Source organism: Podarcis gaigeae (genome assembly GCF_964106915.1).
Source record: "Podarcis gaigeae genome assembly, chromosome: 1".
NCBI lineage: Eukaryota > Metazoa > Chordata > Lepidosauria > Squamata > Lacertidae > Podarcis > Podarcis gaigeae.
The window spans coordinates 77002340-77030001 of record NC_139678.1 but is presented as its reverse complement, the minus strand read 5'-3'; the positions used below and the strand labels follow the sequence as shown (position 1 = coordinate 77030001).

At 42.9% G+C, this 27662-nt stretch overlaps 1 protein-coding gene across 7 annotated transcripts in view; it reads left to right on the top strand.

The window, feature by feature from the left end:
• Nucleotides 1-27662, top strand: part of TSPAN4 (tetraspanin 4) — a 500093-nt gene that overhangs the window by 84221 nt on the left and 388210 nt on the right. For 4 of the 7 annotated variants that reach the window (XM_083698412.1, XM_083698406.1, XM_083698409.1 and 1 more), the window contains exon 2: nucleotides 18812-18892. The exons of 2 other annotated variants lie outside the window; for them this stretch is intronic. The gene's annotated coding sequence lies outside the window, so the exon portion shown is untranslated. Of the gene's footprint in view, nucleotides 1-15181; nucleotides 15237-18811; nucleotides 18893-27662 lie in introns of those variants that run through there. One more of the 7 variants, XM_083698408.1, reaches the window with a different exon arrangement.

The following is a 27662-nucleotide window of genomic DNA, read 5'->3' as shown; positions in this document are numbered from 1 at the left end:
CGGCAGAGCAAGGCAAAGGAGCCCTTCAGGACTCACCTGTCACAGGGCAGCTATGACTCTTGCAGCCTGGAGCAGCCTGGGCCTCAAAGCCATTCCTGTAACTGTCAGGTGGGGAAGCCCCACAACATCTTTGCAAGCAAGGGAAGTCTCAATCATCCATTGCCTATTCTAGATTTCTGCCCCAGAGCCCTGCCCTCTTCCCATTTTTCCCATTTGTGAGGGGGGGGGGAGATGAAGAGGAGAGTTTGGGTTTGGGGATTAAAATGGCATGGTAGCATTTCTCTGTGTGGTGAGGCTGGCAGACGTTGGTTGAATATATGTTGGACCAGAGATCAGCAACCTTTTTCAGCCATGTGCTGGTCCACTGTCCCTCAGAACATGTGGGGGGCCGGACTATTTTTTTTTTGGGGGGGGGGAATGAACGAATTCCTATGCCCCACAAATAACTCAGAGATGCATTTTAAATAAAAGCACACATTCTGCTTCTGTAAAAACACCAGGCAGGCCCCACAAATAACCCAGAGATGCATTTTAAATAAAAGGACACATTCTACTCATGTAAAAACACACTGATTCCCGGACCGTCCGAGAAGGCGATTGGGCCGCATCCGGCCCCCGGGTCTTAGTTTGCCTACCCCTGTGTTGGACTTAAATATATGGCTCAGCGTTATCAAGCATGGCTCCCCACTGGAAGGTGTGAAAACTAGAGGATCCTCAGCTGTGTAATACCCAGAAAACTGGCCCTGGAGCTTTTGGGAAGGTGGCTGCTGCTGCTGTGGCTTCCTCTGGCATTATAACTGCCCGCCCAAGATGCCACCGAGACAGTCGTATTGGTCGTCAGAATGGGGACACAGGAAGCTGCCTTATACCAGGTCAGACTGTTTGTCCATCTAGCCTATTTCAATTGGCAATAGATCTCCAGAGTCTCGTGCAGTGAGATGCCTTTCACTGCTATATAAATACTTTCAAGTGGATATGCCATTTGACCCTCCATATGCAAAATAAGTGCTTTGCCACTGAGCGGTTCCCCCTCCCTGACCAACCTCCTGGCTAAGGCTGGGAGAATTGCACTGAATGCGAGACACCTGCATATGAATAAATTTTTCTCTAGGCTTTGGGCAGTCTGGGTCAATGGACAACCTTCTCGGTAGTAAGCTGTGAAAATATGTGCTAGATCATTGGCACAACTTATAGGCCTCAGGGTCCAGGAGCACAGATGATTTGCCATTAGATACTAATCCCATCCTGTAATATATGCAGCTCGGGATGGAACTTCCAATACTTGATAACTTTTTAGGAAAAACACCTGCCTACTGTTTAGTGATGTATGATGCTGTTCATTATTTAATATCCAGCTGAAAAAACCATTTGAAAAGTGTGGGTGCTTGAATACCTCCCCCACCAGCAGTGTTAGGGCTTCTAATTATTTTTCTCTCCGATAACAACATTTTTCTTAGTGGTTAGAACACTGAACAATTTATACACACAGACCACACACATTCCTAGTTTCAAGCCCATGGAAAGAATACTTTTGAATTCAATAAGCTTTGAATCAGACTTCTTATGATTTTTAGATTTTTGCCTTCGGTACAAAAAGTCAGTCAGTGAGCTCAACAACCGTGCTGCAGGAATCTGAGTTGTGCAGCTTAGGCTCTATTATATATTATTGGCAGTGCCGGATTTACATATAAGCTAAACAAGCTATAGCTTAGGGCCCCACTATTTTGGGGGCCCCAAAAAAAATTTAAAGGGAAAAACACTGGATGTACATTTCCAAAATAAAAAATAAAAATAAAAAATGGCTTTAGATACCTATTAGGTCCATAAATTACCATATAGCATATATTCAGCACAAAAACCAGCGACAATTTGTTGTTGACAAAGGACAGCTGGACATATAAAGGGCCCCATTACCTTCAGTAGCTTAGGGCCTCATCAAACCTAAATCCGGCCCTGATTATTTGTAATGGATTATACGTTTAAAGCAGCATCATGCCACTTTAAACAGTCGTGGCTTCCCCAAAGACTCCTGGAAACTGCAGTTCAGGTTTTGGAAAGTTTCCAGAAGATCCCATCTCCTCTTACAGAGCTATGGCACCTAGAATTCCCTGAGAGGAGGAAGCAACTGTTAATCCAGTCTGGGAATTGTAGATTTGTGTGGGAAAACGGGTCTGCTAACAACTCTTGGCTCCTCATACCACCTGCAGTTCCCAGGTGTACTTCCCACCCAAACTACAAGAAAGAAGATTCCACCTAAACATTAGGAAGAACTTCCTGACAGTAAGAGCTGTTCGACGGTGGAATTTGCTGCCAAGGAGTGTGGTAGAGTCTCCTTCTTTGGAGGTCTTTAAGCAGAGGCTTGACAACCATATGTCAGGAGTGCTCTGATGGTGTTTCCTGCTTGGCAGGGGGTTGGACTCGATGGCCCTTGTGGTCTCTTCCAACTCTATGATTCTACTTTGAAAGGTATGTGTCCATTACTTTAAAAAAAATAAAATTAAAGTTTTCTTGGTTTACAAAGGTATGCGCAATGTCTCATTTGTTGGGACATTAGGGTTACATTAGGAAGAAAAAAGGGGGGGAAGAGGTGGAGGGGGCGTTTGTGTCCATTACTGAGACCTGATTACTGAAGTTCTTTCTGTGGTAGCTGATGTTGGATAAAACATGATATCACAGTTTCGAAAAATGAGCATGTGAAATCTGTCTACACTAAGGCTTGCAATCCCATCTCATCTTGCGATTTTGTTAAATCCTGGTTCTGTTGAGCTTTTTGTTTTGGCTTGAAATCTATTTTTGTCCCCGATTGTGTTAATATTGCTAATCTGACTAAGGTGTGTGTGTGTGAGAGAGTTTTTAAGGTAAAAGAGAGTTCCAGGCTTTTCTTTCTTATTAACATACCCTCCTCTCTCTCTCTCTCTCTCTCTCTTTCTCTCTCCTCCTGGGTTTGTTGGTCATGGGGTTATTACATTTTGCAGGAATTAGTTTAAGAGAGAAATAGCTGCAAGGCTGCATCCCTACTCTCACTGGTGCACTTGGGTTTCTGTAGCATTAAAAACAGTTGCTAAGATGCCTGGGAAGCAGCATTCAATATCACTGCCACCATCGATTCTTAACTGCAGTGGCCCATAACCTTGGATGAGGCTGTCAGTTTAGTGGATCTCACTCTTGAGTAATGTACATAGGTTTGCAACCTTGGCCGTTTGCAGATATGACACCCTTAAATGTCACTTTCGGCCTCTTTCTTGCTATTTGTATTGCATTGCTTTGTTGGGATAGAAAACAAAAAGGGATGTAAAGTGAAACCTACATTGTAGCCAATCTCATTACAGACTATAGAAATGCAACTAGCACTTCAGTGTCATTTCAAAAGACAAAGGGAGCTATTCTTCTTAACAATATCCCCCAAGTTCCATTGCAGCAAAATGCTGGCGCAGAAAGTCCAGATTTGTATTTCTTACAGGCAGTGTGCAGCCAAAGTCATGTCTGTGGTGACCATCGTCCAGCTCGGCTTTCCCCATATATATATTATATATATATTATATATATGTGTGTGTGTACATACACACAATATGCTAATACCAGCCCTAGCAAGTCCTAATGGGGGACATGGCCCCCTCATTTGGTGTTGACTCCAGGCTTGGTGGGATCTTCCAGAAATGCATGGGTAGTTCTGCTGACATATTTTCTCTCGCCCTTTTTCTTTTTAACCAAGGAAGGTCATATGTGAATCTTTAACCTCATTTGGCTGAGTATGCTAGTCTGGCGTGAAGGGACAAGAGGCAGAAGCAGTTTGGCACCTACACTCTGTCCTACATTGGTGCTTCCAGCCAATCAAGATGCTGACTGCTGCATTCTAGTTATGGAATACCTTTCCTAAGGAGGGTTGCCTAGCACCATTTTCCTGGTCTTTTGAGTAGCAGCAGAAGACTTCTGTTCACCCAGGGTATTGCTGCATGGATCTGGGAAGGTTTTTTCCATTCACATCTCTGCTTCACAGCTTGATTGTTAAGTGATGGCTAGAATTTGGTTTAATTTATTAACGTATCCTAATAACCGTGTTTGCATTTTATTACATTTATTACATTCCAATGCTAGGAATGTAGCATTGGAAAACTCTTCAATATATCCTCAGCTTGAAATCAGTTGTTCAGAAGAGGTTTAAACTCAAGTTGTGCTGGTCTAGGTTGACACAAGCATGTAATTATTTAAGTGAATCTGTCCTGTATAAATATGGTTTCATGTGCCCTGTGCTTTAATGGTATGCTGATTTTCTCCCCTCTCTTTCCAAATTTTGTGGCAGATACTGAGGGAGTGCTGAGTGACATAAAATTACACTTTTTATGGTCGTTTTGAAAGCACATCCTGTCCTTGTAAAACATTGAAAGGCATTTTGTTTTCATTAGAGCTGTGTGAGTAGGTTTTAACAAGCAAGTATTAACCAAGCAATTTGGAGATAACATTTGCAGCACAGCAGAGTGCTAGCAGTACAAATTTAATGGCAGCAATTGTCCTAAAAATCTGGGAGAGATTTCAGTGCAAAAAGGAGAAAGAGCCGGGCACTGAAGACAGAACACATGAAGGAAAGTGGGTTGTAAGAGGTGCTGGATAGGATCTTGTTCCCAGGAAGTAACAGAAAGCTAGTTTTTCTGCAATATCCTAAAACTATCTGAGGCTGCAATTCTGTACCCACTTTCCTGGGAGTATGCCTCACTTAAATCCAGAGGACTTACAGTGCAATCGTATTCATGTCTGTATAGAAGTAAGAGACTGAACACCCATATATGTGGCCAGAATGTATATATTGGAAGAATTTTTATGATAAACTTGAGCTCCATCTGATGACTGTGGTCATAAAAGATGTAGCTTCATGATGTTTTGACAGCAGTTATGTATGCTCTTTATGGTGTATCTAACCTCTCCAATCAAGCCTGTGCTGTTTCCCCATGTGTCTGCATGGATTGGAGCAACATGATCTGTGCAGGATCTGTACAGGAGGCTCTGTTGTAGTGATGTGGGAACTTTACCCAAGTACCTTAACTTCTCTTATAGGAATTTCCCATAGTTCTGACTTAGCCCAAAGTGCTGAATCAGAAAAGCAGGATATTATTGTGCAGGCAAGTCATTTGTTTAATGACAGCGGTAACTGATTTTTCACAAAATGCCCCACCATTGGTACCCATGGCAGTGTTTCTGTACATAGGATGCTTAGTGCTAAGGTTTAGTCTTATTATGAGTGAGCCAATCCATATTGTATTGGATTTGATAACCATTACGCTACATTTGCCTTCAGCACAAGTAAAGCTCTGCTGAATGAAGTACTATTGCCTCTGGTCTATTTTTTGGGGAACTCTGCTGAACTCTGCAATGTGTTTAAGGTTTTCGTCCACACGTATGACATACGAATGACAACGTATGAAAATATGGTGTAAAGCTTTGGGATCTTAACTGATCATTCTTTCAGGACTTGGAGAAAGTACTGGCCCTACTTGTTCATATTCCTTCTGCATATGTCCATGCAGAAGTGGGTCCAAGCTAGACTACAATTTTGGCTCTTACATTTTCATAACAGAATGCTCATTCTGCCATCAGTGGCGGACTCTGAGCTCTCACATTTCAGTGGCACCCTGTGTGATGCTAAAATTTGGCGTCTCCTGCTTCTTGCGCTCCATTCTACAGCTTTGTTGTATCAGCCCCTGCAGTGTGCCACCCAATGTGACTGCACCAGTTGCACTACCCTAAAACCGCCTCTGCTGCCATCTTCATGTTTGGTCTCTGTAGTTTATTGCTCACTCTTAAATTCTCAAAAGCAAGCTACTGTTTTACATATACTTGCTGGAGAACTTTGTAGTGAGCTGACTAGGATCCAGTCAATGTCCATATAACAGTTAAAGCATTTTGTGTATGTGCAAGCTTCTTTGACAGATACACTGTACATTCTTTCAGATGTTCTAGGCTGTATCCATGTATCATCAGAAAGCTAACTGTTTGGAGTTAATTAATTCAATTCCACATAGAATTGCTTTTACAGAATGGAGGCTTAGTGTCATGCCCTTTGCCTTTCTGGATGACTACTATTGGGCACAGCATTTCTGTGTATTTTGCAAAACAGCAGTAGAGGACGTTATTCATTATATTACTTAGTGCCATCTATATAACTATCCATGGCTTTTTCAACCAGCCAGAACTCAGTTCTGGCACCTCTCAGGTGGGCATCATTGCCAATATAAGAGACCAAGGGAGGCATTCATGGTGAGTTCTGGCACCTCTTTTTCTAGTAAAATAGCATTGTAACTATCCTTCTGGGAAAAATATCTGTTTGAGTTTACCCACAGGAAAACTTTTGTGACACAATGTGAGTCTGTGTACTTTTTGCTGTTAGGTGAGAAAAATTATGTTACTTTGCATACTACTCTATTTGTGGTGGCAGCCAGGAAATTAAGAGCCAGGTTTGTGTCTTGACACTGAATACCTTTTTGTCTAAATAATAACAGCTCCTCCAGTATTAGGTGAGGTGACACTTTTTGACTCTCTTAAAGGCAACAGTGACCACTGCTTATAACTATTGTAGTATTTTGTTACATAGATATTCATGAAAGGGTTAACGTTGATATGATTTCCAGTAAAAAGTACAAATTTACAGAACTCTTGTCAAATAATGGCTGCCTGTATTAGAAGTTTTTGTTTATTAGTCTTAATGGTGTGATCATTTTTTGCTCTTAGCATCTCAGCTCCTTGCCTAGGATTTTGAGTCATGGTAGCATGTGTTCAACAAGCCTTGACAATGGAAAAGCAGGTAGAAAAAATAAACAAAACATGAAATTCACCAGCTGAAATGGATTGGCTGAAAGGCAATGCTGCATTCCTTACCCTGGCACTTGCCTTTTTAGGAATTCTCTAACATTGACTTTCTTGCACTTGGTGATTCTACAAGAAGTACGTTTCCTGTCAACACATCCAGTTAAAACAGTTTTTTCTTTTCTCTTCCCTTCCAGTGACTTATTAATTAGCGCTGTCATAGTACCTGGAAGAGCCAAATGAAATAACAGTCTCTTTGCTAGGTACTGTGCTTAAATATAAAAATTATAGTCCCCGTTGTCAGTAACCTATAATCAAAACACTTAAAGCAATCAAAGGAAACAGGCTAATTATTTTAGTAGGTAAAACGTCGTGATATTCACAAGACTGCATAATACTGGTTGTTTAGTCCTTAACAAAGATATAGACATACACGCTCTAAATAGAATGTATGGATCATGTATATTAAACGATATGCAGTTTATTTTTAAATAAATAAATAAAACTTGGTTCAAGGAGAAGGAAAAAACGAGCTGCTCTTGTTTTTTGTTTTTTTTTTAAGAAGAGCATTTAGAGTGCAGGGACGCGGGTGGCGCTGTGGGTAAAAGCCTCAGTGCCTAGGGCTTGCCGATTGAAAGGTCGGCGGTTCGAATCCCTGCGGCGGGGTGCGCTCCCGTTGCTCGGTCCCAGCGCCTGCCAACCTAGCAGTTCGAAAGCACCCCCGGGTGCAAGTAGATAAATAGGGACCGCTTACTAGCGGGAAGGTAAACGGCGTTTCCGTGTGCAGCTCTGGCTCGCCAGAGCAGCGATGTCACGCTGGCCACGTGACCCGGAAGTGTCTCCGGACAGCGCTGGCCCCTGGCCTCTTAAGTGAGATGGGCGCACAACCCCAGAGTCTGTCAAGACTGGCCCGTACGGGCAGGGGTACCTTTACCTTTACTTATTTAGAGTGGAATAGCAATAGCAATGCCTTTAAACATACAATGCTGGATATATATATATATATATATATATATATATGCTTTCGTAGATTTTCACGGGTACAGGAATGCAGGTTTTGGTGTCCTCGGGTGTCTTCCCGTGTAAAACTTTTACACGGGAAGACACCCGAGGACACCAAAACCTGCATATATATATATACACACACACACACACACACACACACACACACACACATGACCACCACCCACCCCATATTTTACGCAACCTTTGGGAGTAATCTTTATTCATTTATTTTCCACATGTATGCTAAGATTTGCAGCGATACCCCCAGCCTTGTAAGTTTAATGATTGCAGGAACGTGTGGTGGTGGAGGACATAACCTGGAGTCCAGTTTTGTGGGCTTCACATGGTGTACAGAAAGTTATTTAAAGAGCCATTCTGTGCCCAGGCTTCTGCATTTTGTCTTCCCTTGCTTCTCATGGTGAATGTGCTGCTGTTGCTGCCCTCTGTGGAGCAACTACCAGGACAGTCCCTAGTCTGGGCTGACCCAAAACATTTCCTTGCCTAAGGTGAAGGATGAACTCCTACCCCTTCCTGTTCCTTATGCAGAAGGTGACTGGCCTAAGACTGTGAATTCTCATGTAAACACTGGCAGCAGGACAGTGTCCTCCACCGTACCTGACGGCACCAGGCTAGCTTCAGTGGCCTGTGTCCTCCCCCCTTTGCTGCTTATCCTTGTCCTTTATCATCTCCCTCAGTCTGCCCAACGGTAGGGCCAGCACTTACCCACACTCATCCCTGCAGCTCCAGCCTCCATGTGTGGGAGAAGGTTGGGAGTTGACTCGCAGCTTTGTGAGACTGAGCCGCCCTGGGTTTCAGCTTTCAGGAGACACTGACAAGTTCATTTCCTGTGACGGGAGCTGTTATAACATTTGTCTAGCTGCCTGGTATGACAGATTGGAAATGAGAGGCAGTCTTCTTTGCTGCTAGTGTGTGCACGCTGTTGATTTTGCCTGAGACGTTGAATAAATTTCTTGTTGGGGGCACAGCCAATAAGACCCCGAGTAATTTTCCTTACCAAAGCAGGGACCGTGTACTTAGAAAGTGAGTGTTGGGAAAGACAACCAGAGTTCTCAATGATCTTGGTGTGAAGTGCTGAGAGGATAGCTACCATGCACTTCCTAAACCATGCAAAGAGAAGGAACTTTTTGTAGTAAGCTCAGTGAATACAAAGACTGACTTTAGCGCTTGCTTGGTGGTAGTAATTTCTGCTGGGCGAATGACATTTCTGACACCTAGGCTGTGGGTGGCAAAAGCCACTTTCCTGTGGTATTGAGTAGAGCCCCAACTCCAAGAGTACCAAGTGCCCTGACAGGTGTTTATGCACAATTAAGGAAACGTCTTCTATAATAGTGTATGATTTGTGATTTTAGGGTGGAGGTTTTTTTTGCTTTTTATTGTATATATTTATAGTGTGTGTGTGTGTGTGTGTGTGTGTACTGCAATATGCAAGTATTTATGAATAAAAACAAAAACAATCCATTATTTACAAACAAATCTTTAAAGCGGGGACATTCTTACTGTGTTTTGTGAGTGAGAGTTTTTTAAATGACCTAGGAAGACTTCAGTGCTCTAAGTGCTTCCTTAGACCCTTAGAAGAGTGCCATAAATTAAAGCAGCCCTCTGGGTGTTTTGAGCTATAACTCCCATCATAGAATCAGAATTATACAGCTGGAAAGGGACCCTGAAGGGACCTCCAATGGGCAGGGACAATTGGAAGTGCAGTCCGAAACATCTGGAGGGCACCCCCAGGTTGGGAATGGCTGAGTTAGAGGTATAGAACTAGCACAAGACTTCATTTTTGATGTTTCTAGTTATAGAATCTGTTCAACCAAGGTCCAGAAAAGTCCCTGGTTGAACACATCCTACAGAAATGGGTTTGGTGTCTGTTGAGAGTCCAGGGCTGTAACTCTTTTAAGGAAAAACAAAACCTAACAGTCATCAGGAGTATGTTTTGCAGCAGTGTACTACAAATCTAGAAACACATCAGATTTAGTCTGAATGAGAGTATGACTTGCATGGTATAACATCAATCTTTAACAAAGTCACCATGAAAATAAGCAAAGCAGTATAAGCAGTCTATTTATCCCTGCAGTCCGATGCAAAACATGCAGACTCAAGTAGGGAAAATGGTCTTGCTGGGCTTATAGAATGGCAAAAGCATCGCTTTCAGTGAGTAAAATTAGGAGGCAAACTGTTCTTAAGGGATGAGGGAGTGCTGAGCTTACATGGTTCTCTTTGGATATTTTCTCTCTTATTTGCAGGGTGTGCTCTTACTTGTACATAACTCTTTGATGCTAAGAATTCACAGGTGGGTCCTGGATACAACCATTCATCAGAGAGCTTGTCCTTTTGTGCTGATTTCCCCAGGATCTCTGTGTGTTCCTAATCGGTGTCCAAGAGTGTTGTGCTGTCAAAGAGGGATGTCGGTTTCAGAGCAATTAGCTCCTTTCTGCCCAGGAGGGTGCAAGACTGCTCTGGAATACTCTCCCACTGCACTTCAGAGTCACAACTGCTGATTAGTCTTTCCCAGAAAGCAGTATTCCAAATGTATGTAGTAGCTAAGTAGTCGTTCCCTACCTACAGGGGGAAAAAATACACAGTATATATATTTTGATGTTATAGCTAGACAACAGTTTTTATGGTAAATCACAGGCATAGATTTAGTCGCTGAAGAGAATGCACCAGGGCAGCATTAAAAGCAGGCATGACATAATACTGTGAAGTTGAAATTGTCTAGGAAGGCAATTGCTTAAGAAGTATGTGGCTGCCTGGGGAGTGTATAGGGAATCCTGTTGTAAAGTTGCATGTGAAGGTTCCTCGTGAATGTGACTTCTTTCCTTTCCGAAGATACCCATAATTCATTGGTGGCCATGTTGTATTCTTTCGAATGTACTTTTATCCGATGCCCTGTCCTGATGCCAGCTGTTTGATGGAAATTACTGAGAGCCTAGTACTACTTGGCTAGAGCAGAATGAGAGAACAGCTGCCTGCAGCCATGCTGTCCTTCTGGGCGCTGGCTGCCAGAATGCTTGCTTTCATGAGCATGGATGTCAACAGAGCAAAGACGAGACGTCAGTTTTGAGGACTTTTTCTCAGCATGGAGCTGAACCTGTCTTCCAGATAGGCTTAAAAAAATTGTGAAATAATATCCCTCTTAAAACCAGGAACTACTGGGCACAAACACTACATAGCATGTAACACTAAATATTTTGACATGGTGCTGGCTGTGCTCTTGAGTCTAAATGGAACCATGCGTTGGTGATGCACCATTTAGTTATGGCAGCCGAGGCACAGCTCCGAGGCACTGATGCGCACAAAGTCAAAACAGTTGGAGGGTTTGAATTGGTCTACCCACATCTTGAGTTTCTCTGAGCTTCCTGCTGAAGAACTGTTGTGTAGTTCAAGGGGCTTCACACTGTGTTTCAGGGGAACCCTTAGGTTTTTAGGAAGCTTATCCAGAGTTCTTCAGTGCCCATGTACATAATGACAGACAAGGTTACCTGAGAGACAGCTTGTCTCCTGTCATTGGTCATCTCTTACAGTGGGAGTTGGGAATCTGTGGCTCTCCAGGTGGTGTTGACTCTAACTCCATCATTCCCAACCAACATGACCGAACGGTCAGGAATGATGGGAGCTGTAGTCCAGCAACATAAGAAGGGTCACATCTTCCCCATCCATCTTACACCAGAATTTCACCAACACACTATGACAGCGAGGCCAAACAAGCCTGGTCAGCAGTCCATGTAGACTGTGAGTGTGTGGCCTCTGCAACATGCAGAGTTTTTCTTTGACAGATAACGCAAAATGTTTCAAAATATCTGCTGTAATTAATGCTATGGAATGCTTGGGCTCAAAATCCTGAGGTGCAACTTAGGGTCAAAGTTCATATGACTGGCAGTCAATTATTCTTCCTCCTCTCAGCTTTCTTTCTGAACAGGAAGCAATTGCAGAAAGTCAGGAATAGAAGATTGGCAGGGAGAGGAGCTGCTTAGCCCTTCCCGCTCCTGCCATTTATCCACTGATATCCTTTCCTACCTGGAAGAGGTGGAAACAAGGCCATGGCTGCCACTCAAGTGAATGGTATATTCAGTGTCCTTTCATAACCGGGGGAAAAAGCATCTTAGGTAGTAGATACAGTGGTACCTCGGGTTACAGATGCTTCATGTTACAGACGCTTCATGTTACAGACTCCGCTAACCCAGAAATAGTACCTCAGATTAAGAACTTTGCTTCAGGATGAGAACAGAAATTGCGCCGTGGCAGCGCAGCAGTAGCAGGAGGCCCCCATTAGCTAAAATGGTACCTCAGGTTAGGAACAGTTTCAGGTTAAGAACGGACCTCCAGAACGAATTAAGTTCTTAACTCAAGGTACCACTGTACTTTTCAGCAGCAATTGGCCAGAAGAGAAAAGTTGGAGCAGAACAATAATATTCCCTCAGCTCCCTGACTCCGGAGTGTGTTTTCAGCTTCCCTCTCTTGCTTTCTATTTTAAAACAACATAATAAAAGGAAAGAATTATGGAACTGTCCATCACACATTTGTTTAGCCCTAGGAAACTCAACTTGGCTCTTCATGGGCCTTTGTTGCATGGAGTTTGATTGGACATTGTCAGGGAACTGCCATCGGAGCCAAAGGAGGAGAGAGGGCTCCAGAGGGATGCCGGAGAGGGTCCCAGTAGGGAGAGAGGCAGCCCATCTGCTGGGGAAGGAAATCAGCGTAGCACCAGTGGAGAAGGGGGGCAGATGGGGGAATCGGAGAAAAGGCTCCTGGACTCCTCACCAGAGACCAGCGGGGAGAGCACGAGTCCTCCGCTGCCCACACCCTCCCTGCGCAGAAGACTTCCGTGCAGGGAGAGTAGGAGGCGACTGGGCATCAAAGAACTTCTTTGCTGGAAGAAGTTCAAGAAACGCCCACTGACAGATTCTGCCAGCGACTGAGACAGCCACGAGTGCAAGGCTGTCCAGAGGGAAAGGGTTCAACCAGGCAACCTAGCCAGGAGTGGCGGCAACTTACGCATGAGCAACCCCCTTAGAACCATTACAGACATGTAGAAAGTAAGAGGAGTCCAGGGGTATCTGAAAAAAAAACCAGATTATTTTTGTTAAAGACATTGTGTTTCTCTTTCGACAAGTATTCATATGCCACTTGTAACAAAGCAAACAATCGTGTAGAAGTTTCAGCAAACTATGGTTGCAGAAGTAGAGTAAGGCATAAATGGATCTTGTCATTTTTTGCTGTGTCCAGAGAGGTGTGAAGCCTGTGAAATCAATGCAGAATCCACGTGTCTGTCATACATAACATTCCCTAGTCCTACAGCAGCAAACAAATGGAAAGCAATGCTTCTGGAGAAGGGTGAGTGTGCATGACTTGCACAGATAACCTCCCCAGTGCCCATTCAGCTCCTAGGGGCTCCTCTGCAGCAGTGCTGGTGGGGAGGAGCACAGTGCTGGTCATTTGTGGGTTCACCCATGTGACCTGGAGCTTTTGATGTTATTTGAGCAATGTGGGAAAAGTACAAACTGCAGCAACTCTGAGTGGAAGAATGCTTGAAGGGAACCTTTCATTTCTTTTACCCCTCAGGGTGTATAGTTCAAGTCTGTCAACAATCTTATTTCAAACTTTACATTCAAAAATATGTGTGTACTTAGACTCATAGACTTCTAGAGTTGGAAGGGACCCTGGGGGTCATCTAGTCCAACCCCCTGCAATGCAAGGATATGCAGTTGGTCTGTATGAGGATTGAACCTGCAACCTTGGCATCATCAGCGCTGCTCTCTAACCCACTGAGCTAACCAGTAGGTTCAAATAGCAGTCTATATAAGGAGACAATAAGTTAATGTGATGTCCTCATTGGAACGTCACCAAAATGTTTTGATTTTCGTGCTAAGTCTGATGTGAGTGGGTCTTGGGAGCTTTATCTCTTGGAAACACAAATTCTGCTAAAAGGTGTAAATATAATTGGGAGGCGCTGCTGTAGAATGTGAAAGAAATAAGCCAAAAGAGGATATTGGAAAGGGCTGGCTCTAGAAGGTGACAGAATATGTAGCAGCAGAGGGGAGACCACATAGATAATTTATAAATCTGTAGAGACGGCTGTCTGTAAGTTTAGACACAGTGTCTTTTATTTGGAGGCAAAGTCAATAGTCAAGACTTGTCTGTTAACCATGATTCTGCAGTTATTGATGGGGGTAGGTTTAAGTCCCACATTGCATGTCTTAACCTTTTTCTCTAGGATGAAAAGTGAGAGAAGGAATGAAACAGGCACACTGACGCTGATTAGGCTTAATTTCTGAAACGTGCAGTTGTGTTTTCTAACAGCATCACAGCAAGGGAGGGGTAGTGCTTTCAGACTGGAAAACCTCTCGTGTAGATATGAATTAGCAATGTCTGCCATCGAAAAATGTCCGAGGGGTGAGTCATGGGCTCCCTTCCTTTTTTCTACCACGCAGTGAAAATTAACATTTTCTGGAGCTTGAAAATCCCACAATCTCTAGAGTCCTTTCTGGAGGGTTTTAATTAGATGTTGAGTGAATTTCTCAGTCTTTTATGTGAGCATTTTCAAAACACAGGGAAGAATTCGTTTTATGATCACTTTTGTTTAGTGATGTTCAGTGAAGCTGCATGGGCTAATGTGTGGCCTGTGTGTGTGCTTGCCAATGTCATGCTGCTCACAGTAATGGATATGTGCTTGCCGAAGCTCCACCCAGTTGGCTTTGACTTGCAGTGCACATTTTCAGAAGAGGTCTATGATCCATTAGCAGCAGGGAGCTCAGGGCTATTTGCTGGCCAAGGCTGGGACAACATGCTGCTGCAGCTGATTTGAAGAAAACTCGCACAGTACAACTCCTGGCAGTTCTGCGTTTTAGTATGTCCTTTTTCATAACCAGCTCCACTGTTTTAAAAGAAAATGAGTGTCAGTGACAATGAAGTGGAAGAAGGCAGGCAGGCACAGGAAGCTGCCTTAGACCAAGCTAGACCATTTGCTCATTGACCATTTGTTCACCTAGGTCGGTGTTGTGGGTAACCTTTGACCTTCCAGATGTTGCTGAACTACAGTTTGCACCAGCACCAGCAAGCATGGTGAACAGAAGTTCAGCAACATCTGGAAGGCCAAAGGTTACCCGCACCTAGTCTATAGCAGCTGGTAGTGACTCTGTAAGGTTTGAACATGGGGCTTTCAACTTGCAGAGAATGTCCTCTGCTACTGAGTTACAGTTCTTTCTCCACATGTGCGTTTTCATGCAAAGGCATGGAGGAGCATTTTTTCATTCTCTGTCTCCTGGAATTCTGATCCATGGAGAGCCATCTTGCCAGAGACACCTCCGTAATCAGGCTTCTAGAATTCAGGTGCCACGACTTAAATTTACCACATTGTCTTCCAGGAGCCAACTTGAGACTGAATCAGTGTATGGGCTAAATTACAAACAGATGTCAAGGTAAGCTGCTATAAAATGCGCACATATGCCAGGGCTTTCTCGTTCTTGGAGTGCCACAATAGAGAGAAAATAAGGAGCAACATTTAAAATAGTCAAAGGCTAGTAGAAAAGCAAAGATTTATCTTTGAAATTATATATCTTGCTGATTCACTTTCTGTATTATAATAATTTAAATAGAAAAATGATATCTAGTGGTAAAGTTTACTGTGAAATTCATTAATCATCATTTCTGCAGAGCAGCAGGAACATCATCCTCTTTAGCATTAGATGATAATTATTCAAGAGTATTGGAGGTGGGCGGAGGAAATTTGGTTGAAGAGGGGAAAAGCCTTGTTTATTTTATCTTCCCATCTCATACAAGTCAATGGGATGGAGAAACTGAGCAGACTGGACAGCTTCTAGTCTATTTAAAGGAAGCTCTTGTAGAAACTGACTGAATATGTTGGAGAAGAATCAAACCCCATATTTTACAATGTTATTTCCCCCCAAAAAAGCATGCAACCATTTTTGAAATGCCAGTTGTGAGGGACTTTTGTAAGTACTCATAAGGATAGTCCGCTTACCTTACTTGGTAGGCAGGAACTGGCCGGGGGTGGAGATCAACGCCCTCCTTGTCACTGTTTGGCTGTGTTGCCAGTGCTAGGCGGGGCCTGGCCCAGGGGCGGCCCTCACTGTCCAATCAGCACCGGTGGGGGGCGTGGCCACAGAAAATTTAAACCACATTGCGGCCAGGAGACTGTCCTCTTGTGTCCCTTTGCCCGATCTTCTACCCACCCATCTCTTTTTATGATTTACCTTGATATGACCTTGCTATGGACAAATGTTGGCTGCCATATTTTGGGACCAGGCAGGATTTTTTCCACTTGGCAAATTGACTCCAGCCATTTGGTTTTCGCTGACCTCGTAGCAATTGTCACAACTTTGTGAGGTTAGATAATGGGTAAGCTTTGTTGGGGGGGGGGTGCTGTAGCCTCCACCTGCCCCTCCTCATTAAGGGTATCTTGTTAAAGGGATCCGGGAGTGTGGCTTCTATCCAATGTCCGGATGTGGGCTAGGGGTATGGCCCCCGGGGACCCCTCGGGCTGCCCTTATTCAGTGTTGTCTGATTGTTAACCTAAAGCTGTTTTAGCAAAGAGACGCAATATGCAGAGTAGTGATTTATACTAGGAAACTACCAATGGGGAATGAAGAGTAGTTTGCTGGTGGCAGCGGGTGACACAGAGGGATCTCCTTGTGCTTCCACCACTCAAATCTCCATACCCCCTTCAATTAATTTGTTTCTACAAAGATACCCCTATGTTGTGTTCACGTGTATTTAAAATTGCCTACTACTTTAAAGGGCCATTCTACTCATGATACTTAGATTCCCTGTTCTTCCCAAAAGGGACTTAAAGATTTGTCAGACAGCTAAGTTCTCTCAGAGAACACACCATATTAACTTCATTAATTTCCTGCATAAAATGAAAAGGCTTTATAGGATATCTTACTGAGTTTCCTCGTTGCTTGTTTGATTTACAGCCTGGCAAAATGTCAGAGACAACAATCTGGCCTTGTATAACAAGGGCTGGGAACGTTCTGTTACCTAGTTTCTACCTTGGTTTTCTAAACCCCTGAAAACTATTACAGTTTAGCACCTGAAACTGCCAAATGTTTTTGGCTAAGGTCCTCAAAGTGGCGAACACTAAAACTACAGCAAACACAAAAATACAATAAACCCATCCAATAAATATAAAATAGCAGAAATTCTAAAATAGCAGAAACCAGGTGCACCGCGAATCACGTTATACATTCATGAGTTGCATGTGTGCTGTCCCCACAAACTCAGATGCCATCCACAAACAGTTGCCCAAACAGTAGACTTTTCCCTAGAAACAGCTACAGATGTGGCAAAATCTCTACAGGTGCTCACTAGGATAGGGCTAGTTGCTCAACCTTCTGGCTCCTCAACAGGCTGATGTTTTCCAGGGGCAGTAAAGAAGTGCTTCAGAGGCTACAGTTGGCATTCACCTTGCAGCCTGCCATGGTCTTCTTACTGCTACCTGCCTCCTCTTCTGTCATGTTGAGATTCCAAGGGCCTCTTGCTCATCACATTCCTCAGCTGTTTACAGGACCAACTGTACAGCTGGAGAGTGGGGAGGGCATCTGTAGATTGCACGGAAGGTGACTGAGGAGATGGGATGCCATATGTGAGCTGGTGCATCCTAAGCAAAATAACTCTATAGTAATTAAAAGAGAATGCACCACTGAAGTACTGTTTTCTCCAGCTCTTGATCAAATATCTGGCTCAGTATGACACCAAATGCTTTTTATGGGACCAGTGTTAGATTGCTTGGATTTGGTGAGAGACCTTGTATTCATTTGTAAAAGTTAATACCAGTGATATAAAGCCACTGATAATTTCTTATGCCAATGGTGCTTGTCACCTGTGATGTTCGAGTGTCTTTTGATTTAATTTCCAGAAGGGGAGGTCCCAAAGCTGAGGACTGTTTTCATTGGTAGGCTGTAATTCGCCGGGCATGCAGAGTGATGGAAGTGCAAGAGCTGCCAGGATTGGAACCTGAGTTAAGAGCTGAGCATATCTCAGAGGAGGGCTCCGAGGAAAACACTGGATGTTTGGGCCACATATATGTAGCCCAGCAGGGCCAGGGTCTGTGTCAAGGAAGCTACAAGAGGAATTTTGGGAAATTCAAGCAGGAATGCAGACAGGTAGACAAGAGGATTGGAGGGCCAGGAGCTTGGCAAGCAGGGAGGCTGGAGAGAGGGATATTCTTTTGTAAATACTTATGCATGTGCTCCTTCTGAAATGCTATGAACAAACTTTCCTTGATGAGAATATCATCCTTTATTGACAGGGATGGCACAGTTCTGTTTTGAAACTAGGACCTCTTAGGGTAACTTTACACATGATGATGCTGTGAAAATAAAACTAGAGTAAAACCAGGAACAGATTGCACTGTAACTGGAAAGGATGGAAAAAACTAAAACATAGACAGTCCAGGGGGAAATGAAAATATATTCTCATGGCACTAAAAATGCTGCAATGTAAGAAAAGTTTGGACTTGATAGCCCACCTTTCATTCCCCTTAAGGAGTCTCAAAGCAGCTAACAATCTCCTTTCCCTTCCTCCCCCACAACAAACACTCTGTGAGGTGAGTGGGGCTGAGAGACTTCAGAGAAGTGTGACTGGCCCAAGGTCACCCAGCAGCTGCATGTGGAGGAGCGGGGATGCAAACCTTGTTCATCAGATTACAAGTCTACCGCTCTTAACCACTACACTATGCTGGCTCCATACACCATGCTGGGAGGGTATTCCACAACTGGGGACCCACTACTAAAAAGGCCCTCCCTTTTATAGACACCTGCCATACTTCATTTGTGTTTTGTTTTGTAAGAGAACAATATGTTTGTTATAACTCCAGTATAAAGGGCTGCACATGGAATAGAAACGTAATGGGAAAAGGTGTGAAAACTGGATGCATCCATCTGCTATATTAGAGAATTACCATGTTAAAATCATGTGTCTTAATCTCATACCTGCTTTCCTTCCTTCCTCCTCCTCCTCCTCCTTTGAACAGTTGCACAAGAGAGGACCATTATTGCCTTGCACCTTCGGAGGCTGTCTCTGACTGACATCATTCACAGACATCTTTACCCTGGTGAGTTTCCATAACTTTATAATAGTCAAGGCAGCTAAAGTATTTTTAAAAGCAGGATTTTGTTTACTTCATATTTGTTCTGCAGTAATAACCCACTTAAACTTTTATTGAACAGCTTGGAAAGACCAAAGTTGGAAATTCAGATTGTTGTCTTGAATCTCCTAGTGGTGGTCTGTTCTAGCAGCTTTCAAATGGAAGCCATTTATGTATCTATGTGTTTGATCATTCTTAGAACAAAGCTGTTCTTCATAATGACACCTTTAATCTGAGATGGTGCTGTCGTTCTTCACATGTGAATACAAATCATTTTGCTTAAAATAAGGAAAAAACTTAGGGGGTGGACATTAAACATGTATGATTAGACATCTCCCTTTATAAGTGTTAAAACAAAACTGGGCAAAGCAAAAAGAAGTGGAGCAAAACGGTAGGGAAATAGTCCTGCAATGACTTCAGTATAGTAGACATTTAATAGATTTTTCTTTCCATCTATCATTTCTGTTCTATGAAATCTTCAAAACGTTAATGCTTTGATTTCCCCCCTTTTCAGAGGCTCTTGAGAGATTCCATGGGTTTTGGTCCCTGATTTATCCTCTTAGCCTCCTTTGAAAATACTAAGGAAATGTTTTTTCCTCTTTTTCTAGCCTTTATGAAACGATTCATTGACCTCTGTCAGTCTTCTGATCTCTTCCAGCCAATAAATCACTGGAACATACAGAGCCATCGTAAAGCATTAAATCTTTCAAAATGTAGTTTAATGGTGGTGTTTTCCTCCAGTGTACACAGCAGACATCTGTGCTCCCTGTGTTTATATTGCCATCTATCTTTTGGTCAATTTAAAAAACTTCAATGAGTTACAGTGCTCTTGGATCTGAACTCCTCGCTGTGTGTTCATATTCCTAAAACACCCTTGTAATGTAAGGATGGGCCATTTTCAGCTTACATCTGGGAATAGAGCCATAGAATGAGGGAATTAAGCCACTAGTCCTAGAGGTGTAGGAAACTGGAAATGAATTTCTGGAGTTCCAGTTGAGTACCTCTTAGTCATGGGACTGCATTGCTGTATTTGCCTAGAATCTGGAGAATGTATTTGAGTGTGCGCACAGATGTGCGTGCAGGCCCATAAACACATGAAATACCATGTAAGAAATGCCTATGTTTCCATCTAACAAGAACGCCATATTTATATTTTGTATATTTTTCCACGGGACTACAGCATTTAAAAAGAAAATAAATTAAAACCTTAACCTTTAGTTGTTACCTTTATTTTAAACAAATAAAAAACCCTAAACCCATAGAATCATAGAATTGTAGAGTTGAAAGGGACTCTGAAGGTCATATAAACCAACCCCTTGCAATGCACAAATATCATTTAAAGCATCTATGAGAGATGGCCATCCAACCTCTGCTTAAAAACCTCCAATGAAGGAGACTCCACAACCTCTGGACAAAGTCTGTTCCACTGTTGAACAGCTCTTACAGTCAGAAAGCTCTTCCTGATGTTTAATGCGAATCTCCTTTCTTGTAACTTGAATTCTGCATTCATTTACCTGGGAGTAAATCCCAATGGATGCAGGGGATCTTAATTTTGAGTATACATGCATGGGATTTCACAGTTTATAGACTGTCCCCCATTGCAAACTGGGGTTTACCAAAAACCTTCATTCTTCTCCCCATTTAGTTTAGTTTAACATTAAATTTGAGGAAGAGTTCTTTGTCATGCTAGCTTGCTACTTTGTAACTTTCAATTGTTCCTTATAAAGGTGTTGCTATACTGCTGCTGGGTTGTTGCTGTTTTGAGCTGTATTTTTAATCGGCACACCTGACATTTAAGCCTGAAAACATACAGAGACATGGGAGGCAGTGGGGTATCAGAATGTGCTGCACTTGCTGTTTCAATATGTCTTGTCCTGCCATGTTTTCTCTTCACTTTCACAAGCTCAGCTGGCTTCCCAGTGTCCCTGTGCCTAGATAGAATTCATATATGCTTATATATTGTATATATTACAGTAGACACTGTAATGTGTATGTGAGAAAGTGTGTGTGTATGTGTAATGTGTATGTGTATGTGTAATGTGTATGTGAGAAAGTGTGTGTGTGTGTGCGCGCGCGTGCGTGTGTGCGTGTGTGCATGCGTATGTAATATGTATTGCTTGTGAACAGTAATGCCATAACAAAAGTTATTTCTATAGGTAGTACGACACTAGGATAACCTTTTGTAAATGTGTTACTATTTCTCTAACACAGCAAATGTCATTTTGTGTGGTATATGGGTGCCCATGGTCATGGAAGTAGTTTTGCCATATAACACGTTCCTTTTTCAGCTGTTAACGGCAGCTCACATATCTAAACCTTTAATTTTGCCTTACGTATTGATTTATGCATAAATAATTCAAGAAAGTAAAGCAACTTCCATACCAACATAAGAAGAGTCCTTTTGGAGGAGACCAAAGGCCCACCTGGCCTAGCATCCTGTTCTCACAGTGGCTAAGTAGATGACTATGGGAAGCCTACAAGAAGGACTTGAGTGCAACAGTTTTTCACTTACGCTTCCAAGCAACTGATATTCAGAGGAATACCACCTCTTGATATTGGAGGTGGTATACAACCATCAAAACTAGTAGCCATTGAAAGTCTTGTCATCCATGAATCTGGCTAGCCTCCTTTTAAAGCTGTCTGAATTGTCAGCCATTACTACATTTTGTGCTAGCAAATTCCGTAATTTTCCCCTGCACTTTTTTTAAAATGTGAAGAAGTCCTTCCTTTTGTCTGTCCTAATTTTCTAACATTCAAGTCCCCCATCGATTTCTCACCCAAGCAGGCTACAGAGCCTGGTTGCTCTCATTTCAAGAATTCAAAAACTCACTTGAACCTGAAGAGTGCTAGTGCATGTATAGCTCGTGTTTCATTTGAAGTCAGACCGTTGTGCTTTCTTTGAGTTTGCATTGAGCAGAAGTTAATTGCCTTGATTCAGAAGAAGTTTAAAAAGGTGCCTGCCTTTTGAGGCAGATAAAACAAAGGTGAGAGCCTTTGCCAGAGCTGGCTGGCTCTGCTTTTCCAGCACACGACAACATCTTGTTGCAGGTGTTTCTCCCCCCCCCCCATTAATCTCACAGAGTCTAGTCCTGTTTTTGCTGAGATATTGAGCCTTAGAAAAAGCTGTGATCATAAGCCTTTACCCAGTATAACTTAGGAAGGAAAGGTAACTGACTGACAATAGTCTGTTGTGCATGTAAATGGTCTTTATTTATATACCACTGTATCATAAAAAATATACCACAGCAGTTGATTACTATATAAAACCAAACCATAGTATAAAATCATAAAAAGTTAAAAAAGCAAAAGCAAAAGAATTAAAAGCAAGCGTCAGCAGACCATTGTGGGCGTTGTACTCTTAATTGTCTGTATATGCCTGGCAAAATAGAAAAATTGTCAGCAGACATTTAATAGTTGGCATGGAAGGTGCTCACTGAATCTCTTTTGGCAGAGTGTTCCACAGGACTGGGCTGGTGACACTAAAGGCTCAGTTTTTAGTCATCATCAAATGAGAACAACCAGAGAGCCTCCTGCTTGTGGGATTTAATGGAATTCTCCATGTACACTAATTTATATGTGCATGAGAATCTGGTCCATGAATACCTGCACAGTGTACCTTGATTCTTACTGTAGCTGCATATCTGGGAGAGGTTCACATACATTCCTTCATCCAATTAGATTTTATTAATACAGACTGGGTTGGTATATTCTTCTAGGATCAGATGAGAGGTTGTATGCACCAGGGATGGGGAAGCTGTCACCGTCCAGGTGCTGGACTACAGTTGCCACCAACCTCAGCCAGCCAATAGTCAAGAGATGATTGGAGTCCAACAACATTTGGTGGGCCATAGGTCATCCATAGAATAATATCATATAGGAGCATCTTTCCATTAAACGACTGGACGTTTCTTAGCAGGACCCCTAGGGCTGAGAGAACTGCAACTAAGTATTCAAAGTTATTGCTTCCTCACCCCAATCACCACCTGCTTGTTACTACTAATATGGTGGCTGCTCCTTCCTAGCTCTATAATCCTTTCACATTCCCTCCTAAGCACATTCATGGTCTTCAAGATAAATAAGTTCCCAGGATAAAACACAATGGGGAAGTCAGGATAGAATATAAATAACATAGCCCCTAACCTTCTTACTGTTCTGCTTTGGTGGTGATCTCCCCAGCAGCTGCCCATTAAAAAGACTTGATCCTGGAAGACTTGCTATGGCATTTCTAACTTTCCCCAAAGCTCTGATGTGCCACTTGTTTGTACCATTGCCAGAGGTAATCTGGACATCCCAGCAGCAATTATGGGAAGCTAAGGGAGATGTCAGGAAAAATAGTCCTCCCCATAGGCCCCAGGTGTCTTGGTAGCTACACTGGTCTTTCAGACTGCTTCTTGGTCTAAAACCTTCTCCTCTGCTGTCAAGTTCACCATACTAACTTTAGTATACTATCTGGGAAAAGCTGTGTCGTGCCACAGACTAAGAGCCTTTTAAAAGGTAAAGGTATCCCTGCCCGTACGGGCCAATCTTGACAGACTCTAGGGTTGTGCGCTCATCTCACTCTAGAGGCCAGGAGCCAGCGCTGTCCGCAGACACTTCCGGGTCACGTGGCCAGCGTGACGAAGCTGCTTTTTACGAAGAGCCTTTTCGCTTGTGCCAATGACTTGGGCCTCTGTCTGGTGTTTTGGTTTGTTTCCAGCAAAGTCTATGTGCTTGTGGAATGACTTCCACACATGCAGTGGAACTTTCCCTCCAACTTTCCCTCCCCCTGCCCATCTCAGATCTGCCCCGGAGGATCGGGGAGACACCCCCCCCAGCAGATGTGAGGGTGTGTAGGGTGGAGGAGAGTTTTGTTGCTCCATTAGTGCAAAATCTTCATTGGATACAACCCCACCCCCAGCAGCATCCTATCTCTGGTGTTGACCTGTTGTTGTTACTTAGCTAAAAATAAGTCTAATGATCAATATATTCCTATTCTCTCTGTTTGAAGCTTACATGCAAAACTGAAAGGGAGGATGCTGATAACTAGAATTGTAGGCTGAGCATCCTTCATATGTATTGCACTGCCCACAACACACACATTGATATGCACACCGAGGGAATCATTATTGTCTCTGGCCAAGTGTTATGAGCTGAGTTCCCCACCCCAGACAACTTGTGAGTATGCCTTGAGAATTCACCCATTGTTTGTGTATCTTTGATAAAAGCAGATTGATTTTAGAAACCAAAAAGGAATTGTATATTAAGATGCAATGGTCTTGTGGAGTTATCAAAATTGTTAAAGCGCTTGAATACATGAAAAGCAGAAATTTGGTATGCACATCATCTGAGACAGCCTGATTACTAGAAAAGTCTGAAAAATAGGACGTTTTAATGCTTCTCACTCAAAATATTCCAGCAATGGGCAAGTCGAACCACATGGAGTAGAGAAGCATGCAATTTCCCCTTCATTCACTTCAGCAATCCTTGGATTGTGGGAGGGGGTATTTCAGGTGGCAGGCGGGAGTGACTCTGTCTGTAGAATAAAAGCCTGTATATTGTAGCATCGTATATGGCACTGTTCTTATTCCTATATGTCGGGATTCTATTTCCCTAGAAACCAAGTGAAAAAGGAAGAATGAAGTCTTCATTAAGGCAACATTCATCCAAGGAGAAATATAAAGCTAATGCTTTGAAAAGGGGGGAGGGAGTCCTTCCCTCCTCTCTCCCCATCCAAACTCAGTTTCTTCTTTGTGGCCCTACCCTATTACTTAATTCCCTTTTTGGAACCATTTAAATTCCTCCTTCTCTTCTGAGTGAAGGAGTTTTTATATTCAAGAATCTTTCCTTTGTCATAACCAATATTCTTTTGCTTTGTAACGCTAACCTTCTTGGCTAACTCTCCAGGCAATATTTTTCTTTCTGTCATTTACTGAAGCTGCATGCTTGATTGTTCTGTATATCTTCCTTATCTGTACACATTTACCCAAAGCTGATTTCTCCTAGTTTTGCGTTTTATGGCGAGATCTTATTCATGACTGGTGCTTACCTCCCCGCCCCCCCCCCTTCACATTTAAGAAGAAAAGTTAAGGTCTAGATAAAGAGGCGTGTGTTTTAAGGATTAAGTGAAGAAAATGCTAGGGCCAATCTCTCCCCCCCCCCCGTTTCCCCCCTTCTAAAACTGATAAATGCTGGTTCAGATAAATGCCTGCACAATACATTGGTGAAGCGGTAATGTTTTTTCCTTCTTCTTTAAAAAAAAAGAATACACCAAATGCTTTGGGGAAAATCTGTTCAAAGGAAACATAAATCTTTAAATGCTGTTCAATTACTAACAGATCCTTCTCCTGAGATGCTCTATAAGAGGAGCCTATTACACTCATTACGTGTGTGTGTGTGTGTGTGTGTGTGTGTGTGTACACAGAAGCAATAGCTTTGTGCATAACACATCCTTTGCAGGAAGAAGAGCCAAACTGAATCACTGGCAGAGCTGCCTGTACTGGGCAAGGTATACCATTGGGTTGACTCTGTATCAGACAGCCTCATACATTCATGTCATAATCAGGAAAATGTATCTTTGTGAAAACCTAAAGGACTAGTTCCCTAATGTATGTTTGAAGAACATAAAGCTGAAAAGGAGACATTAGGGTTTCTGTCTCTTAATATCGCCCGTGGCACCCAGTTAGTGAATTGACTCAAGCTCTGCTGCTTTCTTCTACTAGTTGAGGATCTGGCCCAGTACTTTGGAGAGTATCAGCTTCAAAGGAAGACACAGAAATTGACGGCTGCATTTTTCATTTCTCCATCTAGCCCAGCAGCTGAGAAAGAAACATCCCACTTCTGTGGTCGCATTGGCCTTATGTGTTGTTCACGCCAGCAGACCTTAATGAAGCTCTTGCCATGGATTTGAATTCAGTCTCCTCCTAGGTTGACGGATGTATTGATCATCCAAGTGAGGGGGAAGTACTGTGGGAGAGAACACGGTTGGGGGAAATGCAGAAAATGTGCAAATTTAGGCAATGTATATTAAGAATCACTATTCATTTCCTTTAAAAGTACAGAGGAAGAGGGGAGATTTCTAAGCTACAACTTTTGAATACTTCTGTGAAGAGCAGGAGATGGGTGGAGGAGGAGAGCAGTATGCAATATGACTAGCAAAATAATCTCCATGAACAAATTCCATTTAAATGTAAATTACCTAAAGTGATGGTTTTGGAAGCATAGTCTAGAAAAGCAGAATCATTTCCCCCCTGTCCCCACCCCACCCCCATTCAAATATGTGATTCAGGCATCTGCACGTAGCTAAAAATGACTTCCCAAACTCTCCACCACCTACTATGAAGTTCTTAGCGGTGGGCTCCTCCAGGCTTTTCCCCTGAAGCAATGCCTGCAGGTGCTGACAGCTGAGATGTGAGCTTCCGTTGCCACAGCCCTGTTGGTGCCAATTAGAATCCTGATGACTGGCACATACCATCTTGGCAGTGCGCTCTGCTTTCTGTTTGGGCGACCAGCTGTATGGAGCCCCTCTCATCCCCTGCAACCTTCCCCGGTTCTCTAAACCTTGCCAAAAACAGGGTAGGGAGATAAGGAAATAGTCATATTTCCTGAAATTCCTTTTCTGTGTGAAGCACAGAATTAGCTTCTCTCAGAGTGTCTAATGAAATATATTAAGAGTGTATGCCCCTGCCCTGAAACCTGGTCTTAGAGTGCATTCAGTTGCAGAGAATAGTGCATTAGTTTTCTTTACTATAATGCTAGCACTTCTGTTCCATTTTCTAATGTTCCTGAAGTGCCTGTTGCATTACTGAACTGTGGCTTTTTGAAAGATAGACCAGCATGTCGTGCTAAATTTCACTCACACCAGTGGGCTTGATGTGACACAACAGTTGAACACCATTGGACAGCATCACTACTCTCCGCACATGTGTGCTTCTGTTTCCCCATAATTCACCCATGAAAAGGGCAGGAAAGAACTGTGTGCTGGTGTACCACCCCAAATTTCATCACTTTACACCCCACAATTTTCTGGATTAATGTGGTTGCGGATGGATTTTTTTCTGGAAGCAATTAATACAGAAACAAATGTTAAATTTCAGCTATATTCTGGTAGATTTATGGAAGTGGCTTTGATGTCACATGAAGGCCCAGATATAATGCCGAAATTAACAGTTAGAGAAATGGAATAAGTTATTGTGTGAATGCAGCCTCCGATGCCACCACTGATGCTTACTAAAAACATGGCTGGTTCCTTATTCTATTTGGGTGAATACTAGCAGAGTTTGACAGTCTGGTTGCATAGGGATCTGGTCCAAGTTATTAGTTTTCCCAAACTACTATCTGAAGTTGTGAAATACATATTCCCTTGGCTATTTTCTTAGCGGTCACAGCTGGCTTGCCTTGCTGGCATATGGAACTTAGTGGAGTTATTGTGTCTAAAGATGCACACATGTATGTACATGACCCCAATATGCTGGTGATTGTGCCTTATTCCTTTCTCCAAGTCCCATTTAGTTCAGCATTTGCTTCTCCCAGTGGCCAACCAGGTGCCTGTAGGAAGCCCATAAGCAGCACCTGAGTGCATCAGTTTCTCTATCCACTTGTGATTCTCAGGAACTGGTATGCAGAGATATCTTGCCTCTGACAGTGTAGGTAGATCATAGCCATGGGTAGAGCATAGCCATAGCCATAATTTATTAATGATACGCACAGTTTGGTACATAATAGCAAGATATTGCAAGGAATTATTTGTCATCTATGTGGT